Source organism: Sipha flava, unplaced genomic scaffold, assembly GCF_003268045.1.
Source record: "Sipha flava isolate LNK unplaced genomic scaffold, YSA_version1 78_pilon_pilon, whole genome shotgun sequence".
NCBI classification, from domain to species: domain Eukaryota; kingdom Metazoa; phylum Arthropoda; class Insecta; order Hemiptera; family Aphididae; genus Sipha; species Sipha flava.
In genome coordinates this window covers 1,700,592-1,726,095 of record NW_020273619.1, presented here as the reverse complement: position 1 = coordinate 1,726,095, position 25,504 = coordinate 1,700,592, and the positions used below count along the sequence as shown (strand labels likewise).

At 26.7% G+C, this 25,504-nt stretch overlaps 1 protein-coding gene across 1 annotated transcript in view; it reads left to right on the top strand.

Moving 5' to 3' along the window:
* The window catches only part of LOC112692894 (glutamate receptor ionotropic, NMDA 2B), a 384,123-nt gene that overhangs the window by 84,673 nt on the left and 273,946 nt on the right, over positions 1-25,504 (top strand). Inside the window, exon 2 of the mRNA XM_025567711.1 lies at positions 21,478-21,521. The gene's annotated coding sequence lies outside the window, so the exon portion shown is untranslated. The remainder of the gene's footprint in view (positions 1-21,477; positions 21,522-25,504) is intronic.

Below are 25,504 nucleotides of genomic sequence, written 5' to 3'. Positions count from 1 at the left end.
TAAGAATTTATATTTTTTTGATTAAATGTTGGTATTAATTATTAAAATATAATAATTGTGGTAATGCAAAAAGGTATATTGTGACAATTATAAAATGTAAGTACTCTTTTGAATTATTTACAATTATCAAAACTATTGGATAAGTATATATGGTGGCATAGTATAGTGATCGCTTTTAAATTGAGTGAATTCATTAAGGCTTTTATTAAATTGTATAGGTACCTTAAATATAATTATTATCGGGAAGTATAAATAATACTATCACATGGAATATTTATACCTAATGACTAATAAGTCTTTTACAATTTACTACTATTATACTTCATTGTATTTTATAACTTTCTAAGCTTAATTTAATTAGTAATAAATGCATGCAATAGCTTGCATTATAAAGTATTAAATGCTTCATACCTAATATGATTGTTAGCCTTTGCCTAATTAAAAGATTACATTTTTATATTTAAAATAATGATATTGCTTTTTGTAATTACTTATGGTGAATTTATTTTTACTGAATATTATTACTGATAGACTCCAACTCATCATTTAAATAGAATGTGTAGCATAATGTGTACTATAATAATATATATTTTATGAATAATATTCAAATCTATATATGACATAGTGAAAGTTTCCAAACCAGATTGTTGGTACCTCAAACAGCTTAAATATTTCTCTGATGAGTATGATTGGTTATTTTTTAATGGAAAAATTTGGGCTGTAGTATTGTAAAAATACAAATTTAACATTATTAAAATCGCAAGGTATTCATTGCGTAAAATAATGGATTAATGGTGAAGTATATGATATGGAAGATAATATGAGTAAGCAAAAAGATAATTTAAGAAAAAAAATATGCAAGAACAGTAATTCCAAAGTTCATATATACTGTTAACAGATTATTGAGAAAAGTACATTTGATGTGATGCCTAAACAATTAATGAAATTGTCTGATATTCATTCAAAGAAAACTGAGTATATTTTTAGAATAGCATACTGCATTGCAAAAAATCAATGTCGTTACAGTGATATGCCTAAATTAGTAGATTTACAAATGAAGAATTCTTTGGATATAGGCCGTATACTGCAAAGTGATAAGTCTTGCGCTAATATTATAAATCATATAAAATTGGAAATGAAGAAAATAATTTGCAATGATATAATTGACCATAACAGAAAAATATGTATTATTGTAGATGAATCGACTACTCTAAGTTAAAAGACCATGTTGGTCATTTTTTTGAGAACTACAATTTCTTATAATAATATTAAATTTTTTTTTTTTTTGATATTGTTGAGTTGAGTAATATTTCAGCAAACTCAATAAAACATGCTATTTTATCATATCTTGCAAAGTATGGTTTAATTGATGATTATCTTAAAAAAAATTTAGTAGCATTTTTTAGCAATGGGGCTTCAGAAATGTTAGGTAGAATATCTGGTGTTGAAATTCAGTTAAAAAATATATATCCAAAAATAATTGTTTGGCATTGTTGTAGTTAGTGACACATTTAAGGAAATAAATGCACTCAATAATTTTCAGTTTTTTATTGAAAAATTATACTCTTTATATCATCAGTCACCAAAAAACTCAAATAAATTAAGAATGTGTGCTGCATCTTTAGAACAAAATTTAATCAAAATTAAAAAATATTTACCATGTTATGAGCTACCATATATGACATAACCATGTATAAATAGAAATTGTACGTAACACAACTTTTTATGAATTGTGTAAGACAGCAGGTAGTTAAATTTAGAACAAAGTCGTAGGTCAAATTATATTATATAAATAAATTAATATATTATATATTAAATAAATACTAAACAACAAGTCCTAAGATGTTAATCGAGCAATATAAAAGGAACTGAAATGACCACAATTCAGATGAGTTCTAGTCATGGAATTGCAAGCAAATTCACGTAACTCTATGTTAAATTTTGTTAAAACACTTTGAAAGTTAAAATAAACATTTAAGTTGAAGTTTAATGTTTGATTAATTAAATTTAAATTCATCGTCAACTGGACTACTTGAAATCGAGCCGGTGACACGTAACAACCATAAGATGGGTTGCCTCAAGTGAAAAAATATTAAAAGCTGTGTGAAACAACTTTGAAGCATTGAACTAACATTTTTCTCACTCTGCCATAGATCATTTAAGAAACGGTAAAAAATGATCGAAATATTATGGTTTATTGAAAATACTTTCGTCCGTAGAGTTCATTGGAAATTTAAGTGAGTGCATCAATATTTTAATTTATAGTTAATACATTTTATAATATTTAATCATGTAATTATTGTGTTAATATTATGTACGACGCTTTAACCGAATTAGCTGATTTATCTTTAATATTTCATGATAGATGTTTAAGTCTATCAGAAGCAAATATATGTATTGATCGAACTATTCGAATTTTTGATTCTATGGCAGAAAACCATGGGCCTAAGTTTAAAGAAGTTAATGTACTAAAGAAGATGCAGTGGTTAGGTTAGGTTAGGTTAAAGAAGATGCAGTGTTTAAAAATGTAAGACTGGCAAATAATAAATCAATTTCAAAAATCATTTCTTTGCAGTTTTTTAGAAGACTTGCAAATAATTTAAGAAATCGGTTATTCACAATACAGGCATCGCATGTATTATCAATAAATGACAACCAGTTTAAAGAAAAGTGTACACAAATACTCAAAGATCTAGATTTTTTAGATATGAAAAATTGGCCAGGTGATTGTGATATTTTGTACGGTGATGAAATCATAAGGAGATTAGCAAAACAATTTCAAGTTGATGAAGTTTCTTTTGTAAGAGGATTTTGTGTGATTACTGATACTAGGAATAGTTCCAAAATACTCAATTTAAAACCTTTATTAGATGCAATAAATATAGTAGCTATATCATCGTAAAAGTGTGAGCGTGTGTTCAGTTCTACGAATAATATTGTTACTTCAAAAAGAAATGTATTGTCAACTACAAACATGTTATCCTTATTATATATACACTGTATTGGTCCTCCTGTAAATTTATTTGAACCAAAGCGTTATGTTACATTTTGGACACGCAATGGTAATAGATCAGCCGATGAAGTATGTTGTTCAAAAATATATGTTAACGATGAACATCATATATATCAAAATATGTGGTCTCTTTTGAATCAAAAACAATAATTATTAATTTTGTTATCTATTCAGTATATTGAATAAATTATGTTGATTATTATTTTACTTTTATTTTTTATTGTAACATGTAAGATGTTGGTATCACTATCAAAATATATTATAATTGAATTTAAATATTTGTTTAGCTGAAAAGTGGTATTTAAAATATATTTAAGGTTGACGGAGGGTTTGGGGTGGTGGGGGGGGGAGGGTGAAGCCCCCCACGGGTCAGTGTTAAATAATTGTGCACGTGGAACGCAATTTTTAAATCATTGGATTGAGCTCTTCTACTTAATTTTTCCTAATTCGAGCAATGCATATCTTTATGCATTATTTTACGATGTCTTTCATGAAAGTCATTAGAAGCCATGCGTTTGAATTCGTTACGTACCTCTTGAATTTGAATTTTTACTGTTTCCACCGGTTCTTGTTTATGTGTGTTTTTAGTTTTTAGTATATTACTCATTTGACTATATGTTGTAACTGTGGGCGTAAAAGTTTCAATAAAATACCGCCAAACCATATTTTCACTTTAAAACCCTTTAAATAATATAAAATTGCCTTTTTTACTACCAATAATTTTAATAGCCACTATAAAATGTAAATAATCGATTATGTTTTAACTACTAAGTATACATAAGATCCACTAATAACGAGTGACCACTAAGGACTTAAAACGCTTTTGCATGATTATTGTATAGTAGTTTATCATATCTTATCCGTTATTTAGCACTAAAAATATGTGGTTTTAATTTGCTATATATATGCGGTATTTTGTTAAACAATGACCGATAGAGTGGTTTTTGTCTATCGTCCTTTTTTTGGGTTTAAATAAAAAATGTGTGATTTTCGAATGCAACTATGTATACTCGTATATGTTTTAATAAATTATAGGTAAACTACAAATAATAAATTACACATGTTAATTCATACTTTATTATCATAATTATTAGAAGTAATTAATTAATTTAAATAAAATTAAAATATTAGAATAATTAATTTATATAGTTGTAAATTTAAATAGGTTAGGAAATTTATATATATTTCTAATGATACAATTACAATTTAATTTATAATGGCTATCGGTTTTTGAGACGTCTTCTTGTTAGTCCTTCATTATAAGTGATTTTTAATGTGTGTAAAAATGTGCATACGTTTGCGACGCGTTTTCGTAAGAGTAAACGAGTACATGTCACAACCGCGCAGCTTGTCCGTCTCCATTGTGCCCTTGTCACGCACCCATCACCGCTCCAAAATGTGATCCGACCAGAATCATAACAGCGCGTCAGTCATAGTTCGGCTTCATTGTTTGCATTGTCCTTGTATATACTATCGTGATTACGACTGACGAAATTGTCGTATATGTAATTATTACTCTGACAGTCGCGAAACTGAAAGCATTCAGGTAATTTAGTTTTTCAAAACGCTGCTCGCGTCAACGATTTTATCGACCGTTGACCCATGTACACCACGAATAACAGTCGAATTGTAGTAACAGTGACCCACAAAGTTATGTGCGTGAAGAGCTTAAGGCGTTATGATATATTTTATTTACATCCAATATACTCAATCAGTACTTTACAAGTACGGAAGAATAATATTGTTTTTTTTTTTTTTTTGTCTTTTGATCGTGTAACAGTTAGTAAAGTATTCCAAATACAAATTTTCAACAAATAATAAATTCAAGTATATCATGTATTTTATATCATGACTTATAGTATAAAATTTACTTACGACGTTTCTATTTTTCCCTCTGAATAAGTTAATCCTGTATTTATTCAAAAACTATTTTCATGAACTAATCTGTCATAATTTGAATTGTATGAATATATTTTTATATCACTTAATTAATCACGTCCGAAAAAATCCATAGCAATTTGTATTGGGTTATTGTAAGCCGTATAAAAAGGGCCCAAGGGCCGGCGGGTTGACGACCTTTAGATTAGATACTATCCAATTGAGACTGTCGAGGGAATAGTCAAGAGGGAATAATAACTGATCGTCCAGCGACGGTCTCATGTCCGACTACGAATGTGTTCAAAATGAATATATCAGCTACCAAATCCCGCGTACAACTAAGTATATTAAGAGGACGTGGATCCACTGATAATTTAAGCGTAAAAAAATTTTTATGCGGGATAAAATCATACGGTGTTAGTTCATATTAGAGACCATTTTTTTTTTGTTTTAAAAGGAAGAACATTAACTAAGGTTTTTAATCTTTCTTCTGCTAAAATTATATAAAATATATCATAAAAGTTATTTGTATGTAAACAATTTGTAACTTTTGGGTTTTTAGATTAGTTGTAAAAAGTGGTTAAAATAATTGATCAAAATAATAAATCCGTAGTAACAAGCATAATGTTTTCTTCTGTATATAAAAAAAAAAAAAAATAAAAATTATCTAGGTACTATGAATTTATTGAGTGATTTTGTCTCGTGCAACAAGATTTTTCTGCCTAAAAATGGTAAATATATGGGTTAAAATATTTATAGATCCACAGACATGTCTCGACCAAGCATTCGTTTGTATACGTCCATAAAGTGGCAAGTATCGTTATCACCCTATGGAGCTTTAAGCCTTCGGCATACTTTTGAGTATCACGTCCTCCTATACCACAATTTATTCTTGTCGCGATCCCGTGGGTTTTGCATCATGCAAATATTATACTACTATTGCAATACGAGTAGGTTTACCTATGAAGGGTATTTAAAGTTAAAGTATCGCACACTATTTAGTACAATATTATCCATCGCATCACTTGTATAAGATTATATATATTTTTATACTTATAATTTGTATTTTACTATTTTATCGTAATATATATGTAGTTTTGCTATGTCCTCCGAGTTTTTTCATTTTGTTTGAGTGTTATTACGTTGACTATTTGTTGTGACGTTTTTAATTCTTTGAATACGATATATTTATATATATATCATGTAATGTTTTTATATGATATGGACTTGAATCTTTAAAATGAATGGCTTATTATTAGGTACCTATATGATATGGCAAAATATTAGTATGAGACTTCAATAAATAATTAAATAATAAGGATTTATATTTATTTAACATTTTGTATCGTTCATGAATTTAGAATCGAAACTAAGCGTATATTGATTTTATTATAAGTAAATCGGAACTGACAATCTCATACATATTTTATAAGATAAAAATTGGACCCAAATAATTCTTTATACCAGTTATTTAACTATTTCTTAAGTAGTTTTTCTGATAAAATAATATTAAATATTATTGTTTTCATTTTGTACAGAAATATAATATACTTTGAATTTTATTATTTGACAATCGAATGAAAATCTAATATCATCAAAATCCGTTTTACCTGCTATTAAAAAATGAAAAAACTGCGTTATTTTTTTTGTTCAAGATTTTAAATACTAAATTATTGTTTATTTTTATATATATTTACTAATATATAAGGAAAATAAACATATATTTTATGTTTTCAAATAAATAAATAAATATTTAGATTGGAATATTATATTTGTAAATTTCAACCGGTTTCGAATTAAAAATTTATTGTCAGTATATATAGCCAAAAAAATTAGTTGTTTTACATAGAGATAATTTATTTTAACAGAAGATATTATTTAAAATGAGGTTTTTAGTGCTAGTGTAGCTGAAGATCGATCACCTCGTTTCTAGTGTAGCGAGCGATCTACCAGCCTGTTTTTAGTGAACGCGATTTGTGAGCTACTTAGCATTACCAAAAGACACCATGAAGAAGTAGGTTAACTTGTATTACAAACATATTAGCCCGAATAAAGCTGAAAAAATATTCAAATTTAAATCACAACTACTTATAAGTTTCGTTTTATTATGTGCATTTTTCTTTTACTTTTTTTATTTTCAATGTAAATAGACGATAATAATGACGGACACGATGCGTTGTTGATGATATAATAGAGTTGTAACACAACAAAAAAAAAGACATTGGATCAAAATTTTACTAGTTCATATTTACACTTAACAAAATTCAAATAAATTGAACTCGAAGATTTTTTAATAATGTTTCATAAAATGTCAGAGTTACTTTTAAGTTACTTTTTACTTGTTTTGTTTATTTTGAAGAAATTATTTTCTATAAATCAAAATGACATGTGGATATATTTGTCAGACAAATAATACCAAATTTATGTTTTCTATTTTTTTTCCCTTAAGTTTTGACATAAATCCGGAAAAAAAAGATGTAACAAATTACTAGGTGGATATTATATCCATAGAAATTACATAGTTAGGGCATGGTCTGTCTTCGGAGTGATGCATCATAAAGATTAGTGATAGTATTTAATTTTTGGTGAAGTAGAAGTAAAATAAAAATGTATTAAAATGTATCCTTCAGACTTTAAAAAATGAACCGTTAAGACCGTTTGTATTTTATTTAGACGACCTTAAATATATCCTGTGTTTGTCCGAATGGTCCAGTGCGCACATACGCACGGCTAGTTCTATTTATGGTGGAAGATACGCTTGCCTGCAATGTAAAAATATGAAAGAAAAAAAAGAAAAACCGTTGGTGTTTACTGTTTATACATTTGTGTAACAAAATAACGGATAAAAATACAATACAAATAATGAATTTACTTATTCCTTCTTTTTTAAATTAAATTGTCTTTATTAAAATAAACATCATAGCACAATTATTTTTGTTTAGTTTTGATGAAAAATATTCCATAAATTTCATATGTTTTAATTTAGAGAATTAAGTCAATTAAGTGTCATCTTGTTGGTGATAACGTAATGTAATTATAGTTGTGATACTCATAGTCACAAGAGTTATAATTTGACATTGTTTGATACTCGTATTTTCAATGGGTTTTCTACCCACGATTACAAACCGTATGGGGATTAATAGTAACTTTTTAGGTGATATGATCAGTATTGTGCATTATCTAGATGATTTATCTAGATAAAAACATTTATCTTATCTAGATAATAATAATTTGAAGTATCTTTTTATCCATCTTTTTAAATAAAATGGTTATCTAAGATAAATTATCTAGATAATTTTGAAAAAGATAATTTTTTTTTGTGGAAAGTAAAACGAGGAATAATAAACACTTAGTATTACCGTATGTACGTTTTAAATTTTAAATATACATATTCTATAAATGAAGAAAAGGTATTGAATAATTATTTACCCAGAAAACATATAAAAATGAATGTATTTCAAATAATACCATTCAATTTTTTAACGATTAACCTTTTTTTCCTCTTTATTATCCACGACTGGGCGATACCCGCTGTCCAATGTTTACGCCCGGAATTTAATATACTTTTACTTAATAGCTAATATTATACTTATATAATAATAATATACACGATAATTGTGTTAACACATGGACATAAAACGTCAATCTTTGGCTAGAACATTCCATAAATAACAATGTATAAACTAAGATTAAAGTAATAAATAATAATAAAGCCAACCAGTTACCATTGAATAGTAACCACGGCTAAATATTATAGTTTATATAGATCTTAAATCGTGTTAGTGTATACTGATAATAGCAGCATGGTAACAGTAATCATTAATTAGTTATTGGTAAATACGTACGGTTAAATAAAATAAATATATTGATTTATATGGAATAGTTTTAAAATTATAATATATTTAATCATACTTGAATTTCATAAATATAATATACATACATACATATATACATTAAAAAAGATAAATTGTCCGTCAGATACCAGTATTAATAACATTAATAATACTATTTTTAGTATCCTAAATTCATACTTTGCTACCTTAACGTTCCATCAATCATCATTGTTATTAGTTATTTTCAGCTGTTCGACATTAGTTACTAGTTTATATAGTCTTTATATCTTAATTTAACATGGATAAATTAATTTATCGAGAAAAGAAACGAATTCATGAAGATGATTCTGATATTTCTGATACAATAGATATCCCCAGGCTTGGGCAACCTGGGCCATTTAAAAAAATTGTTCTTGAAAAGGCTGGATATACAATTACAACTAAAGAAAATACCATCATTGACGAAACACATAATTATCTGTTGAACGGAAAATTTTATAAAATCGTTTCAGTCAAAGAATCAAAAATGGTTTTTTCATGTCAACACTGCCAAAAACCAATTGTCACTCATATATTTATATTATAATAGGTTTATTGATATAAATTTTTACAAGATTCTTTATTCATCTACAGTATATAATCCCACAAAATTAATTAAGAGTATTTTAAACCAATTCAATTATAATTAATAGTTAATTTTTTTTTTCATAGAAAAATAACCATTTTACAAATGTAAGTTCTGAATGATGAAACTGTTTAAAATTATGTTTTTATCTAGATAAATGTAGTTATCTTTTATCTATTATCCAGATAAATTTTTAAATATTAATCTGTTATCTTATGTAGATGAATTTTTAATGTATTATCTATTATATTATCTAGATAATATTTTGGTTATCTATGTATAATGCTGGATATGGTATCGGTTTTTAATGACTCATAAATAATTGTATTAACCTAAACATATTTAACGACAGTTTTCTGAATTAAAATAACTTATTTATTATAAACGTTTGTGTTCTATATTGTATGTTGATGCAAGGTTATCATATTTTTGTTTTGTTACATTTTATTTATTTATTATTTAAGCAATTTACTTTTAGCGTTATATTTGTATTAGCACTCATGTCAACTGCAATGAATAAAACAGTTAGACCAATAAATTTATGAAAATTTTAATTAATTAAATACAGAATTAATTTAAAAATAAATATGTTTCATTTAACTGTTTACAAAAGAGAGGAGTATCTGAAAATTGTTCCTCAACTGTTCAATTTTCTTTTATAAAGAAGAAGTTAAATTCTTCCCATACACATGTATTATACCAGTTCTTTCGTGGGTTAAACAGAATAATTCTTATTTTATCATGTTATAATTATAACTTCGTTTCATTTTTCCTTCTATAGTAAATGTTATTTTAATAGTCAATAGCTATTTACAGTGGGTCATTATAACTTAAGGTAATATAACATAAGGTAGATCCCAATTTATACCAATGTTATCGACTCTATAAAAAGCTTGTAAACACGTATTTTATGACATTATATATAATATTTTCAATAAAAAGTTATTCATTGTACATGCCAAAAAGAATATTTTTTATGAAATTTATTTATTAAAAAAAAAAAATAATTTATAAATTCATTATTGAAGGAATACATAATTCTTATTTTTGTTATTTTAATGTATTTTTTTTTTTAAATATTGTTTTTGGACTTCGATACTGAACATTTAAAAAAGTCACAGTAATTTTTTTTATATAGCATTTAATAATATACAATTTTTATGTATGGGTAATTATGTAATTACAATCTTTTGAAATAACAGGGTGTTCCTACCAATTTCTAAAACAATAACGTATTTTAGTTAGCAGTTATTGCAATGAGTCAATTAGAACGAGGAAATCTGATTTCAATTTAGTGGCTCATTAATATCTTAATATGAGTATATCTACTCATATGTTATTCATAATTAAACCGCATTATAGTCCACATAATATGGATAATAATAGTACTTATTCCATTAACATTATGGTAAATATTATAATATATTTATAATATAATTCTATGTTAGGTATAGTTGTATAATTTTGTAATACTATTATGTTTTGTCATAATCAAAACATTTGTAATTTATACTAAAAAATATTATTTAAATAATAAGATAAAGAAAATTAGTTAACAAGGTTTAATACTTCGTATTTTTTCTTGTGTAAGCTCTTATGACTGATGTAATTTGAAATTTACCGAGAAATTTTTTAGAATGCCTTCAATATGACCCGTCAAACCATGGTTTTTACTTTCTTTATAAAAATCTACCAAAAATATTTTCTTAAAATGTTATAACTTAATATGATCGTATGTTTGACTATTTAAGTAGTAATAAATTTATGAAATGTAAATCTGAATTACATTATTTTATCGTTAATATTATGTATTAACAAAATAATGATTTCTTTTAGTATAAAATATACATTATTACAATGGATGTAATTTTTTTAAAAATACGTTTATATCGACGTTTCGCGATTATATATGCAGGAGCGCCGATTAACGAGCTTACTGTTTTAGGGCTGATTTGTGGCCAAAATCAGCGGTGCAACACGATTGCGCAACTAATTACACCACGATTACACCCCGATCCCTTTTTACCTGATAAAATCACAACACCATTGCGCACCAAATTATATGTGTATATACTGTGTATAATAACTTTGTTTAATATAAAATAATGTATACAATACATACTTTCTATAATTTGCATATAATTTGCACTCAAACTATTAATTCAAAAAATACACTTTTTCAAAATTGAAATGAAATGTTGATTGATAATAATATCAACTATCAGTGATAACCATCAGTATGAAAAAAAAAACAATTTTTAATAAAATAAATTTCGACTATTGACTATGTACTATATACATTTAGCGTACATGAAATTTAGAAAAAACGATTTTTAACCAAGCCAACGATGATAATTTGTTGACAGTCCTAAGTTTGTAATAATTTCGAAAGAAAATTGTGAACTAATAGCAAGGATTTGCACCCGAATAATTTTTTTGGGTTTCGAGTTTCGATGTTGAATATATTCGGGTGTTCAAACATCACAATACAACATTTAAGTAAACGTTTGGATGTTAATAACCGTTATTAATCGGGTTAATATTGGTTAATACGGGTGTTAAGTAGTCAAGAAAAAATATTATTTTTCATTGGTGGAGGGTGGTGGGGAGGCTGAGCTCCCCTCCCATAGGCGCAATTAGAGTAAAAAAATTAGGGGGCTTCAGCCTCTCACATACATTTTCAATCACTGCCTTTCAGAAGCTTTTTTTCCACCCTTTACCCTCTATAAAAAATGTGTTTATTGAAAGGTAAGTAAAATTTAAAAATAAATAATAAAACAAAAATTCGCTTTTAAATATAGATAACACATTTAATATAGTTTTTTACATTTATATTCTTATTTTTCTATTTTTTTTTTTTAGCAAATGTATTTAAAATAATTTCGGTGTCAACAATAATATCTCTCTCATTATTAAGTATTGCAAATTTTGAAAATCGTTCCTGTGACATAGTAGACCTGAGATAATTATTAATTCTTCTTATTGCAGAAAATGACCGTTCGCAAGTAGATGAACTGACCGGAAGAGTGATAGCCAATTAAATAATTTTAAAAAGATTTGGAAACGTATCTTTAGATATATTTTCTTTGATGGTTAAATAGTTAGGAACTCCTTTTATCATATTTTTCAAGATGTAATTATATTCAGAGGTGCGCTATAATAAACACGGTTTAGACCAGTGATGGGCAAAGTACGGCCCGCGGGCCAACTCCGGCCCGCGAAAGTATTTAATCCGGCCCGCCAAGGGTCCACCGACATGGATAGTAATGGCCCTCAAATTAGGGTCGCGGAGGTTTTCCAGCATTTCTTATAATTTATATATTTTATTTTTTTACATTATCATTTTTATTTAGGAAAAAAATTCCCGAAATATTCTGAAAATGATCGAAGAAAATAGTTTTAAATATAAAAATGGATTGCCGCGGACTTTGCGCGGTTGTACCCTCACAGCGTGGTGTAGGTAGATAGTGGGTACTATGATAATCGGTATATAGTTTCTATTTTTGTTCATATTAATATATTTCCCGGATCTCAGTTTGGTGCGTCCTTATCGTAGTTTTCGTATAATAATATCTATGATGTATTTATGTATATAAATAAATTGATATAATTTTGTGTAATGCTATCTGTCTTTGCACTGTCGTCATACCTAATCGTTATTCCTTATAATATTATATTTACGTATAATACATATAGTGAATGAATATGAATGAATATAATGAATCTGCAGAAATGCAGTTGGAAATTATTGAAATGCAGTGCAGTACCCATTTAAAGCAATTGTTCTTGAATTCCACAAAACTAGATTTTTATAGAGCACTGCAGAAAGCCGAATTTCCAAAAATAATTGCTCACGCTCAGAAAATTATGGCGATGTTTACGTCGTCTTATGTGTGCAAGCAAACTTTTTCGACCATGAAATTGCAGAAAAACTCAATCAGAAACCGATTGACTAATGAACACCTTTTCGCACTGCTGAAAGTTGTTTCATCACAGCTGAAACCTGATTTCAAAAATATTATGAAAAATCAAAAACAATTATATATGTCTCACACGCTTACCATGGTTGAGCTTTCTAATAAAAGTTAAATTAATTATTATTTAAGGTAAAAGGTAATTTGTAACATTTGTCTGTAATGCTGTAATGTTTTTATAATATTATGATTCAAAGCTTTAACACAAAATGAATTTTTTCTATAATTCTGGCCCTCTAGAATTTCTCAAACCTTGTGGCCCCCCCATTAAAAAAGTTTGCCCACCACTGGTCTAGACTCTAGAAATAATAGACATATTACTTAAGACCATGATTATAATATTGTTACTAAAAAAAGAATAACAAAAATGTATTTTATTCATTTTTCAGTAGTAATCACATATTTTTTTTTATTTATCAATATAATAATATAAAGTTCTGTATGTTTTTGGGGGGCTTTGAATATTTTTTAGGAGGCTTAGCCCCTCCAGCCCCCCCTAATTGCGCCTATGTCCCCTCCACTAATGAAATATTTATATTTTTTGTTACCTGCCTATGTAATAAAATATCAATTTCTTATACAACTGTGCAACAGTTTTTTAGACTAAACTATCATGTTAATTTCAAGCAATGGTGTAACTACTATTTATTTTCGGGAAAGAGGGGGTTATTTAATGTGTGTATGAAACTTATAAATTATAATATCTATTAAAATTAAAAATACTAACACTATATCCTACTCCTAATTAATGCGGGCATATCGCATGCGATAAAAAACAAACTATTTTGTATTCTTCGTTTGTGTTTGTGGCATAGGCGGAAATTGAGGGAACTAAGCCCCTCAGAAGTATAAAGTATAGGTATTAGTCTCTAGCCCTAAAAAATGTTAAGTGACTAAAAATAAAATAATTATTATAATTGTAAAATGCATTTTTAATAACTGAATTAAAAAAAAAATATTCTGTGATAAAAATTAAATCAAATTCGTAAGATTTTACAAACTACTTGTCATGACTTGGGACGATCGCAATTAATGTAATATTAATAGTATGTAATAGTAGTTGCATCCAAAAACTGCACACATTTGATTTTAACCCCAAAAAGGTTGGTAGACAAAAACCATATCGTACAACCAAATACCGCACACTTATAGCGAGTAAAAACCTCACTATATAATGTATTAATAACAATGTATTTTGTATAGACGAGTGTTGTATATATAATTTTAAAGTTAATTGTTACATTCAAAAGCTTATTTTATCGCACATTGATGTGCTCGAAAAATAACTAGTACATTTGTCGACCGAAACGAGTGGTATAACGTAAAGTTTATATACATACATATATATATAATATAAAAAAAGTTTTTATAAATGGATTTTAAAACTATTAATAGTAATAAAGGTTGCGAGACGGGATTGTCTTAAAGGCCCAATAAACCCTAAGAAAAAGAAGAAGTAGTAATAAAGGGGGCAATTTTAATTTTTTGAAAAAACGTCGCAAAAAATTTTAGCCACAAACATTTTTAAATATTTTTTTAAATTTTTCAATGCCTATATACATTGAACCTCAATTTTTGAATAAATATGTTGTATAAATAATAAATAATATATCATTATAAGATGTGCGGTTTTTACCTACCAAAACTGTGGTTTTTTCCTGTATTTTATCAAAAGTGTGCGGTTTTTGGAGTCGTCGGTAATAATACTCGTATAGGTTGTTTAATTTAATTAATTAATAATTTCTGTTTAGAATACCTACTCTAAAAATGTTTAAGATAAGGCACCTAATTGTTTTTTTGTTTAAATTGTTGATTAAAAATGTCAAATTATCAAACTTCGTAAATTGCCTCGTTGAAATAAATAATTGTGCACAGTGGTATCTATAGGTGTAATAAGTAAATAATAATCAGCCCCCACAAATTTCACCAAATTTCCGCTTATGGTTTGTGGTGCGTGCACACACTAAAAATGCACTAGCTAGGACACAGCGTAATACAGAAATAATAATAATTTGTAATTATGAATGTTACGATGAAATTATTACACCAACAAAAATTGACAATTCACGCCATAGACATATTTACTAAATGCCATACACTGAACAAATACGAATAACGCGAACAAACAACAATTTAGGTAATCGTACACGAGACATCAGTTCTATTTCAGACTTACAGTATTACAATAAATAACGACTCGGTGATTCGTAGAAGTCCTATAACCTATTAAATTATAATAATACGACGTATTCACTTGGGATAATTTTAAAAATAGTATCCCAGTGTTTACACTTGAACATTCAATATACCATACCATTCATGCACACCTGTCAATATGATATATTGCTATTATCTTTATTTAGATAAATTTAGATTAATTAATAATTTTGAATATTATTTGTGAAATTATTCCTGTGAATAATAATTTTACTATTAAACAACTAATGATAAAACTGAAATAACGACAAAAATACATACAAAATTATGTCACACGAAGATTGTAAAATAAAAAATTATTCGGGTTTTCGTTAATTCGGGTGTTTAAAAAAAAAATCATTCGGGTTATATGGTTTTGGGTGTTTGATTTTTTAATGGGTTTTAGGGGTGTTATGGGTTCGGGTTAATATGAATGTAAAGCCCTGATTAATAGGTTATAAGTTTGAGTGCATGTATATGAAAACTATATGTAAAAAGTATGTACCAGTATTGTATACATTATTTTATGTTGTACATAAATTATAATACATAGTACATATACATATATTATAATTTGGTGCGCAATGATGTTGCGATTTTATCAAGTAAAAAGGGATCTGAGCGCAATCGTGTTGCAAATATTTTGCGCAATCGTAGTGTAATTAATCGGGTCAAAAAAGGAAAAATTGCGCAGTCGTGTAGCAGCACAAAATCGGTGGTCAGAACATACATCATTTTAAATAGAAAAAACAAGCATAGTTATGTTAATTGGAAGTATTTATTGAAATGTATATGACATTATTATAGGAATGATCAAGAAAGCCTGAATGGTATGAAAATTGATGAAAAAAGAATAAAAAAAAAAGGAAGTTAAACAATTATATATTTATGTATCAAATCTCCATACATCGACCAAGACGTAATTATTCTATAAGAATAATATGAAAATAGTTACCACCACGTGTGGACACACACGCGAATATTTTACCCATTGTGGACGTCATTTATCTCGCCGCGGGACACGTGAATTAAAAATTACTGGTGTTTTGGTTATGACGCATGTATATAAGAATTTCAATTTATATATGACCCAGTGTGGTTTAAAAATAAAAATACAAAATAAATCATACACAAAGATGTTTGATAAAAATATCACGAGACCAATATTCTACGGATTTTGAATATCTAGTAGTATCGGCCCAATTAACGCGTCTCGGTATTCATTGTCTTTAAACCTCTAGGTTGGTATATAATCATAATTCTAATAGTAATAAAATACGAGGGCCTGTTGTTTGACAACTCACATTTACAATTCAGTGTTGTAATTTATATCTACAAAACTTATGTAACTTTAATTATGTATATATTTTGTTTGGAATTTATAATTTTTTATTTTAAGAAATACGTATAATAAAAAATGTCCTTAAATAATAATATACGATATTTCCTATCGTTAATTAGTTGGATTCAAAAGTAATTTATGTTAACAGAATCGTTTATGGTTTATTTTTATTGTAGCTAAATAAATGTCTGTAATGAAATTAAAACAACAATATTACATTGGACTTTCCCCACCAAAGCCCCAAGAAAATATGAGCCCGCTATCAACCATCTCAGAATTGGACACACTTGTCTAACGCACAATTATTTAATGAAAAAATAAAACCCCTATACCTGCTTATGCTGTGAGGTACCCCTCACAGTCAAACGCGTTCTTATCGTATGTGGAGTATAAGTATATAGCATGAATAAAAGAAAATTTCAATTATCCGACCACCTAGCGGAAATACTAAGCCCAGATTCAGTCAACATCATCAAGCTCAACCAATTTCTATCTACGACTCATATCATCAACCTAGTGTAACCAGTGATGGGAATAGATAATGCAAAATTTATCTAATTAAAAAAAAAGATATTTTCAAAAAATGTTATTTTTGGTCAATATTTCATATTCTAATAATATCTGTGACGACTCGATTATAACCATTATTATCAATAGGTATCTAGGTGTTTAATGTTTATTGTAGTATTATAGTGTACCATTAAGCAGTATTTATATATAATGTACAATATTTAATGATAGTTAATCACTAAAATATTACACAAAAAAAAAAAAAAAATGAAAATTGCTCTGTACGTATCAGGATGAATACAGAATACATAAAAATTATTTTAAGTTAACAATATTGTTTTCCATATAATATTAATTTGATGATTTTTCATTATTCTATAAGTAGTTACGACTTAACGAGTTCCAAGAGTGAAGTAATGACTATTCAGTATATGAGTTACATGTGTATACTAAAATCAAATACCTACTATATTTGAAACTTAAGTGGAAAAATAAGAAATTAAGTTTAAAAATACCAAAAATATTTTCCCGACGTGAAAATACAAACAAACCTAACCAAGAAATAATATTTACTTATTAACAATGCACGAAATATGATTATGAATACAAAATCTATGTGTTTAAAAGAAAGTCTTTATTTAAAGAATTTATAATTCAAAAACGGCTGGACCGATTTTGATGATCTCTGATTTCTTGGAGTCGTCTCCATACATGAATAAAAATAACTCTAATCTTGGCAAGAATACAGACAATTATCTAGATAAGTAAAATTTTTATCTTAGATAAGTAATTAGATAACTTAGCGTTATTTATCTAGATAAGATAAAAGATGACAAAAAATCTACCTAGATAAATCCCAACACTGAGTGTAACGTACATTTACAAAATCTAACATACTCACATATGTATTTACCGTAAAAAGTAATTTTTATATAATACAAGCCTTATCATAGGAGTTTAATAACAAATACTTTGATCGGAGAATCTTATAAATAAGATATACTCATAAATGAATATATAAATAAATAAATATATGTTTATCTTGGAGTATTATTATAATTGTAAAGTACGATCGGTTTTGAATTAAAAATTCATCGTCGGTATATAAACATTTTACTGAACTTGTATAAGTATATTTGAGGATGGAATTGAAACCAGTTATACTTTATAAATATAATAATTCTCCAGGCTAAGCATTTGTTTATTTATTTATATGTTAGTTTATTTTGTCTAATAGTAAAATATAGTTATGTATTACTCGTATATATTTGTATGTAGTTAAAATTACCTAAATTGAAATGTTTATATTATGCTTTATTTATTTGTAATTGGGTTCAAAACTTTTTGTGAAGATAATTAAATTTCTTGTGCAACAATGAATAAAAATTTTAACAATAATAATAAAATAAAACAACAATAGTAAAAGTTTTAATAAAATAAAAATCTGTGATGTAATAGTTAAAATTTGTTGTAAATATAGTGTCTCAATCATTGTATCGGTTAGTAAATAAAACTCTATGTATTTCAACTAATTTAAAAAAATGTAAAGAATTAACATCCCTCCCCCATCTGAATAACATAAATACCATTATACGCAACTCGTGATGGTACTTTCTTTTCTTTTCCGTTAACGACAGTACTGTCTATTCATAAACTTTTCACATTATTCATGTGTATACAAACGCAATGATATGTTGTTACAAAGTCTTTAACTGTAACACGTAGCACACTGATCGATGTTGATGTTAGTGATGTTGTTGCTGTGACTTTTGTGGACGTAGTTCAATCGAACTGAAAATGTTCCGCCACAGCGATAACAACTAAAAACATCAAACACTCGTTACTACACACGAGGGAACATGATGGCAAAAGTGTGGCAAATATGTTTTGGCAACACTCTACGAGACGTCACGTTTCTCTAGGTGCGCTGTGTACTTTTGATGTATCACGATTTTCCGATTTTTCGATCTAAGCAGTGCGGAAGTAAGGAATTTTGTTCTCGTTTTTCGAAAAGTGATTATATACACATGGACACGTCGTGCGTGCGCGCACACACATACACATACGAGCGCGCACGCTTAAGTTGTTGTTTCAATTAAAACGTTACGCCTTCTAACAATAAATCCGAGTTAATTGCTTCCTTTCGTTCGGCCATCGTCACTACTACATTGCCCACTCACCTCTACCACCGCCACTACTACTGTCACCGCCTTTGCTATCGGTTTGCTGACGATGGCGTTTGCGAAGAGTCCATTTACAATCCGAAACAATAGAGAGGAAGAGTGAACGAGAGAGCGCGAGTCGACAGTATAAAGTTTTCGATAAGTTCTGAGCTGGGTTTCAAAAATGTCTGACATTCTCTCGGTTGTCCGTTCGCTTCTATCCGTTTATTTAGCTCTAACACTACCACCATTACCACACTACCACTATTATTACTACTAACACACCCTCTGTAGACCGTTCCACGACTACTGTATAGAACGAGTAGGATCGCGGGTAGGAGGACACCCGTTTCCCGCAGTTTGCCACCATTGGAATATTTATTATTTGGATTCCGGAGCCAAAAACAGTTATAATAAATGGTTTTTCTGCCATCTTACATTTACTTGGCAACCGGAAAAGATAAAGTTTGTTTTTTCTTCCCTTCGGCTGTGCACTCACTCTCTCCGGACGTTACATACCCATCGTAGTCTTCATCCCGTTTAGAAACCGATGAAAGTTGGTACCGACTAAACACGTTTCATTACCAGGTATTATGAAAACTACTAAGGGCCAGCCCTTGATTTTAACAGGTGACCGAGTAAAAATCTAAGATAAACGCTGTACGATTTAACCGTGTATATAATAATGATAATAATTATGATAATAGTGGTAACAATATATGTAATTGAAATTTGTAAGATTCTAATCCTCCATTCACCGAGTGCGGACAAACGTGTGTTATGCCTATATACAAGATTCTGGTCGGCTCGTCACTCATTATACCCACTTTAATTTTGCTTATTATATAACTGATGTGTTCTCTATGTTCTGTCGTGTTACTTATATACCATAATTACTATTTGCATTTCAAAGCAATTATATTGTGCTGTGTAGTAGAGATAATTAATTAATGAAATTAAATATATATATAAATATAATAAATAAAATTATGGAAAATATTTCCTCAGATTGATCATAATATTGTTAATTATATTGTTATTATTTCCTTATTTTACATAGAACGCAATCATATTTTGGCTAAGATGCATGTACATAAGGCAAAGTATGATGTTATACAAATGTTATAACTTGCTAGAGACCCACGTTTTATTGAACGAAAACAATGCTTCTGACTTATAAAACAATAGATGTTTCTCCCTCAAAAATGTCATAACCGGTAACCAATGGTTGATTTACAACTGCATTTAACTATCTTATAGTTATATACAATAAACGTTGTTAAATTCAATGTTAATATTATTTAATTTAATAAATAATTGCTTCATGTAACAATTTAATTGGTTATATACATATTGGTATTTGACTTTTAAGGGGAAAAATGTAGTTATTGGTTTTAATGATACGATGTTTTTCAGAAAACACTATTATTCAATCAGTATAGGTATGTTAACAGTTTCGTATTGTATAATGTAAATTTTGAAAATTTAACATATTTATTCTTATCGTGTTATTTGTGTGGGTGAGATAATCACATTTCTCATCAAATCAACACAGTTAAAAAAATAACATTTTTAAAATTTTCTAGCTCAATATTAATACAGTTTTCTAAAATAATTTACATACATATAATATGATTTTAGATTCAATATTATTCACTTATATTAATTTATATTCGTACTATTATGTATATTTTCGTATGCCATTAAATCCGTTATCACGTCTGTAATGATTAATAAGCTAATATTAACAGTAAATTACCAGTAAAATGTGAATAATTTGAGCAAGATATTTGAATTATAATAATGTATACTGAGCTTTGTAATATTTTACAAGTCACATATTAAATTTGAATATTTATCTCACTTTATCACGATTTTATTTCAAATCGAACTTTATAATTAATCATATAAATAAATCTACAGAATTTTTTTTTTTTTTTACAGAAAAATGTTTTTGGAATAAATCTTTTGAATTGACACAGTTTTTGGTAAGTCATATTATATTATTATTTTTTATTATTTTAATCAGGGAATAAAACCGGTAACCGGTTTGTAACGAAAACCGGTAAAATCCGTAAATTTGAGAACCGAAAAATGATAACCGCTTTTAGTTTTGGAATGCTGGAAGCGGTTATTAGTTATCAGTAATCAAGGTGAATATCTAAATATTAACATCAAAGCGATTACCTCGCATTTTAAATCCTGGTTTTATAACCAAAACCTGTTCCCGACCAAAATAGTTAATGGTTTTTTCGTGGTATTAATACTTGAATTATGTCATGATTATATTATATTATTATAGTTGAATTTAATTTTACAGCTATATTTAAATATTTTTTATAATTAATTAGCCTCAAATAGCCCCAATTAATGATCGTCGAGTATAGCTTATCTGTTATGAATATCATATATATATATATATGTATAACTATACATTATAAATACCGTCATAAACGTCGTCGTCGTGGTGCACTGATTCCTATTACGAAATAGTTGGTGGAATAGAGTAATATAATAATAGAGTCCATTTAGTATTTATGATATTTTAATACTGTCGTTTTAATATCTGCTCATCCATTTTTTGGGGTACTGTATTATACACAATATAACCAAAAAGTTCTGTAGCAATGTATCAATCTTAGTGTCATCTTAGAAAATTATTATATTTAATTTCAATTATTTTCTGTTATAAATAAGAAAATTATAAAAATACAATTTTTTTATGCAATTTAGTTTTTTGATTATCATTATCTCGATCATAATATATTTTAAACTTTAAAGCAGTTTGAAAAAATAAATATTGATTTTGAGTGAAATCGACCAAATTAAAGCATATTAAGTTTTTGATTTTGTAATAATAAAAGTTATATTATTAACCCACGAATCGCCTAAATAAACGGTTTTAAAAATTTGATTGAAAAATATGATTTTTAAAAACCGGTTTTAACCGGTAACCGATTCCCTAAAAATCTTATCATCGGCTTTTAAACGATTAACGGTTACTATAGTTTTTGAAATATCCTTAAAGAAACGGTTACCGGTCACCATAATAACAAAATTAAACGATAACCGGTTACCGGTTTTAAAAAATTTTCGGCTCCTATCAGAGCCGATTACCAACTTTATTAGTAACGGTTTTAAGCCTGGATTTTAATTGTATAATTGTTTATTATGTATATTAAGATAATATAGGCCATAAAAGTCTCATTCTAATAATAAAAATGTTAAAAAAAAATACTACCATGTACAAATGTTGTTACTTGTCACTTTCTACAAATATGTCTTAATATAGGTAGGTACTATTATTTCATTCCATATTAATAACTTCTCTAATAACATTAAACTTCTATTGTTTTGTTCGCCTGTAAAGTAAAACAAAAATAATTCGTGCGAGTTGAGACTTAATAATGAAATAGTTTATAATTTTACAATATTTTTATCATAAAACTGTTATAAGAAACTAAAATTAAGACATAATATTTGTTATATAATTGAGAACAACTGGTAATATTATGATAGTCTGATAAGTCATGATGACAGATTTTCTATTTTATCATGCCATCAAAACCATTCAATTAAATATTTATTGTTTTTCGTGTTAATGATTCTCTGTTGATCTTTTTTAACTTTGCAAAATTGATAATTATCTTAAATAATTATAAAGCTTATTGGTTTTGAATAATAGACGTAGAAAAATTAATTTAAATATATAATAACTGTTAATATATTTTTCTAAATTATGAAACAAGAGACACATACTTTAATATGATGTTTATTATTGTATAATCAAATTAAATCTGATCTATTTAATTTGAACAAATTAAAAATTTTAAAAGATTAAGTAGCGATTTTTATAACAAAAATAACTGGCTAAAATTACTAAATTAGTTTAATATTGTTATTTATTTTCATGGAATATATTACAGTAATTTAACTATTGTAACAATAATTGTTACAAATAATTAAAATAAAAAAATAATATACATATATTATTAATTATAATTATTATAATAGTTAATCCAAAAAATACTCAATTTTTTCAATTATTTTAATAAAATAATAAAAATGGGAAATAAGTAATCATAACGTATAATTAATTAATTAAATATGATAGATATGTTTTCCCAATAAATTTAACATACAAATTGTTAAAAACAGTATTTTTATTTTGTTAAATAAATAAATAAATACATTAAGGATACACGATAATACATAAATTATATTTGTTGATATAACTATGGAATTACCAAACATTAAAAATTCATTAGTATCACTGGTTTAAATGTATTTTAACTTAATGCTTTTACATTTTTAATAAATATTTTAATCATTGTTTAATTTTGTTTGAATAACAAATAGTATTAGCATATTTTAAAAAAAGTGTTATATTATGCATGTGATTTTATTTAAAACATTCAACTAAGTTAATCCATTGATTTATTTAAAATTTTCAAAATTAATTTTGGTACTCACATTTCTTTACATAAAACTTACCATAAAAACAACAAAGTGCTTACATAGTTATTTACATAATTTTAGAAATTATTTTAAGAACAAAATAATTCCATTTAAGAAATTGATATTTTTATTAATATATTTTATATACAGTATGTCTAACCGTATTTTTCTCACTCATTAGTTTTCCTTAATAATATTGTTTAAATATAATTTTCTATACAGTCCTTTATAGTGAGGGTCCATACTAAGGATAAGACTTAAACATAACCATAGTTTTAATATGTAGTATTTATCGAAGCTTTATTAATTATTAAACGAAAAATATAAAATATCTATTCATTACCAATTTTATTTTTCAATAACCTAAATTGAAACATAAATAATCAAAAAATGTAATATTTTTTAATAGTGACACTGTATTAGTAGATACTATACAATTATTTATTTTTTGTACATATATATTACTATCTGAATTCATATAATACTATATCTTTATTCTTTATTACGGAAATAAAATTCCAACTATAATTATTTTTTACAATATGACAGTATTTCAATAATCTAAATCTAAATTAAACTTAAAATTTTCTAAATTAAATATAAGTATATACAGGTTAAATAATTTAAGTATTTAGTTTAAACTAATAAAATAAGATTAATAATTAATGACACATTTTTCATGTAAGGAGAAATAAAATACAAGAGCATAATATAATAATTAAATATAGGTAAGAAATAATTCTTAGTTACAATAAATATAGAGATGCCGTAAATTCGGTGATTTATGTGTGAAAAAGATCAATATTACACAAGGAATTACCAGCTGACATTAATTTATTAGCAGGCGAATAGATTTTCTATGTATTAGAAGAATTAAAGGAAGGATAAAATATAGGTTTGTTTCTAGAATTAAAAGAATATATGAGTATGTAACATGTGAAAAATTGTTCAATCATTAATTTTATTTTATTTTATTAGTTTATTGTAAAAGAGTTCTAGTATAAACAATTAATTGTATTTTTATTAAATTTAATAATATTTTTTAAAAAAAATTCGCAGTAAATATTTTATAGTAGTTTTGAATTATATATGCTTATAAATAAAATGGGCGCAGAACGTTTGGATACATACTCTAATCACCTGTTGTGATAATACAGAAACGATTATCTATATATATATATATACCTTTATATAGAGCGCGGATTTGTATGCACTTAAAAGTAGCGAAATATGCCATAAATATGCAGTAAAAATCATGAAAATATGCAAAAAATATGCAAGCATTTTTTATTTAATTAAAATTTATAATTCAACTCATAAAAATTAATTACTTAAATACTTAATACAAAAAAAATTTAGGGAATTTTCCGAACTTAATTTATTTTTAAAATTTTATTTATTATTAAAATAAATAATCGTATGCATTTCAAGTTTATCTTCTGTGAAGCTGTGTCGTTTATCGGTTAACATATTTTTAAAGACTGAAAACGAACCCTCGATGTCAACCGAAGTT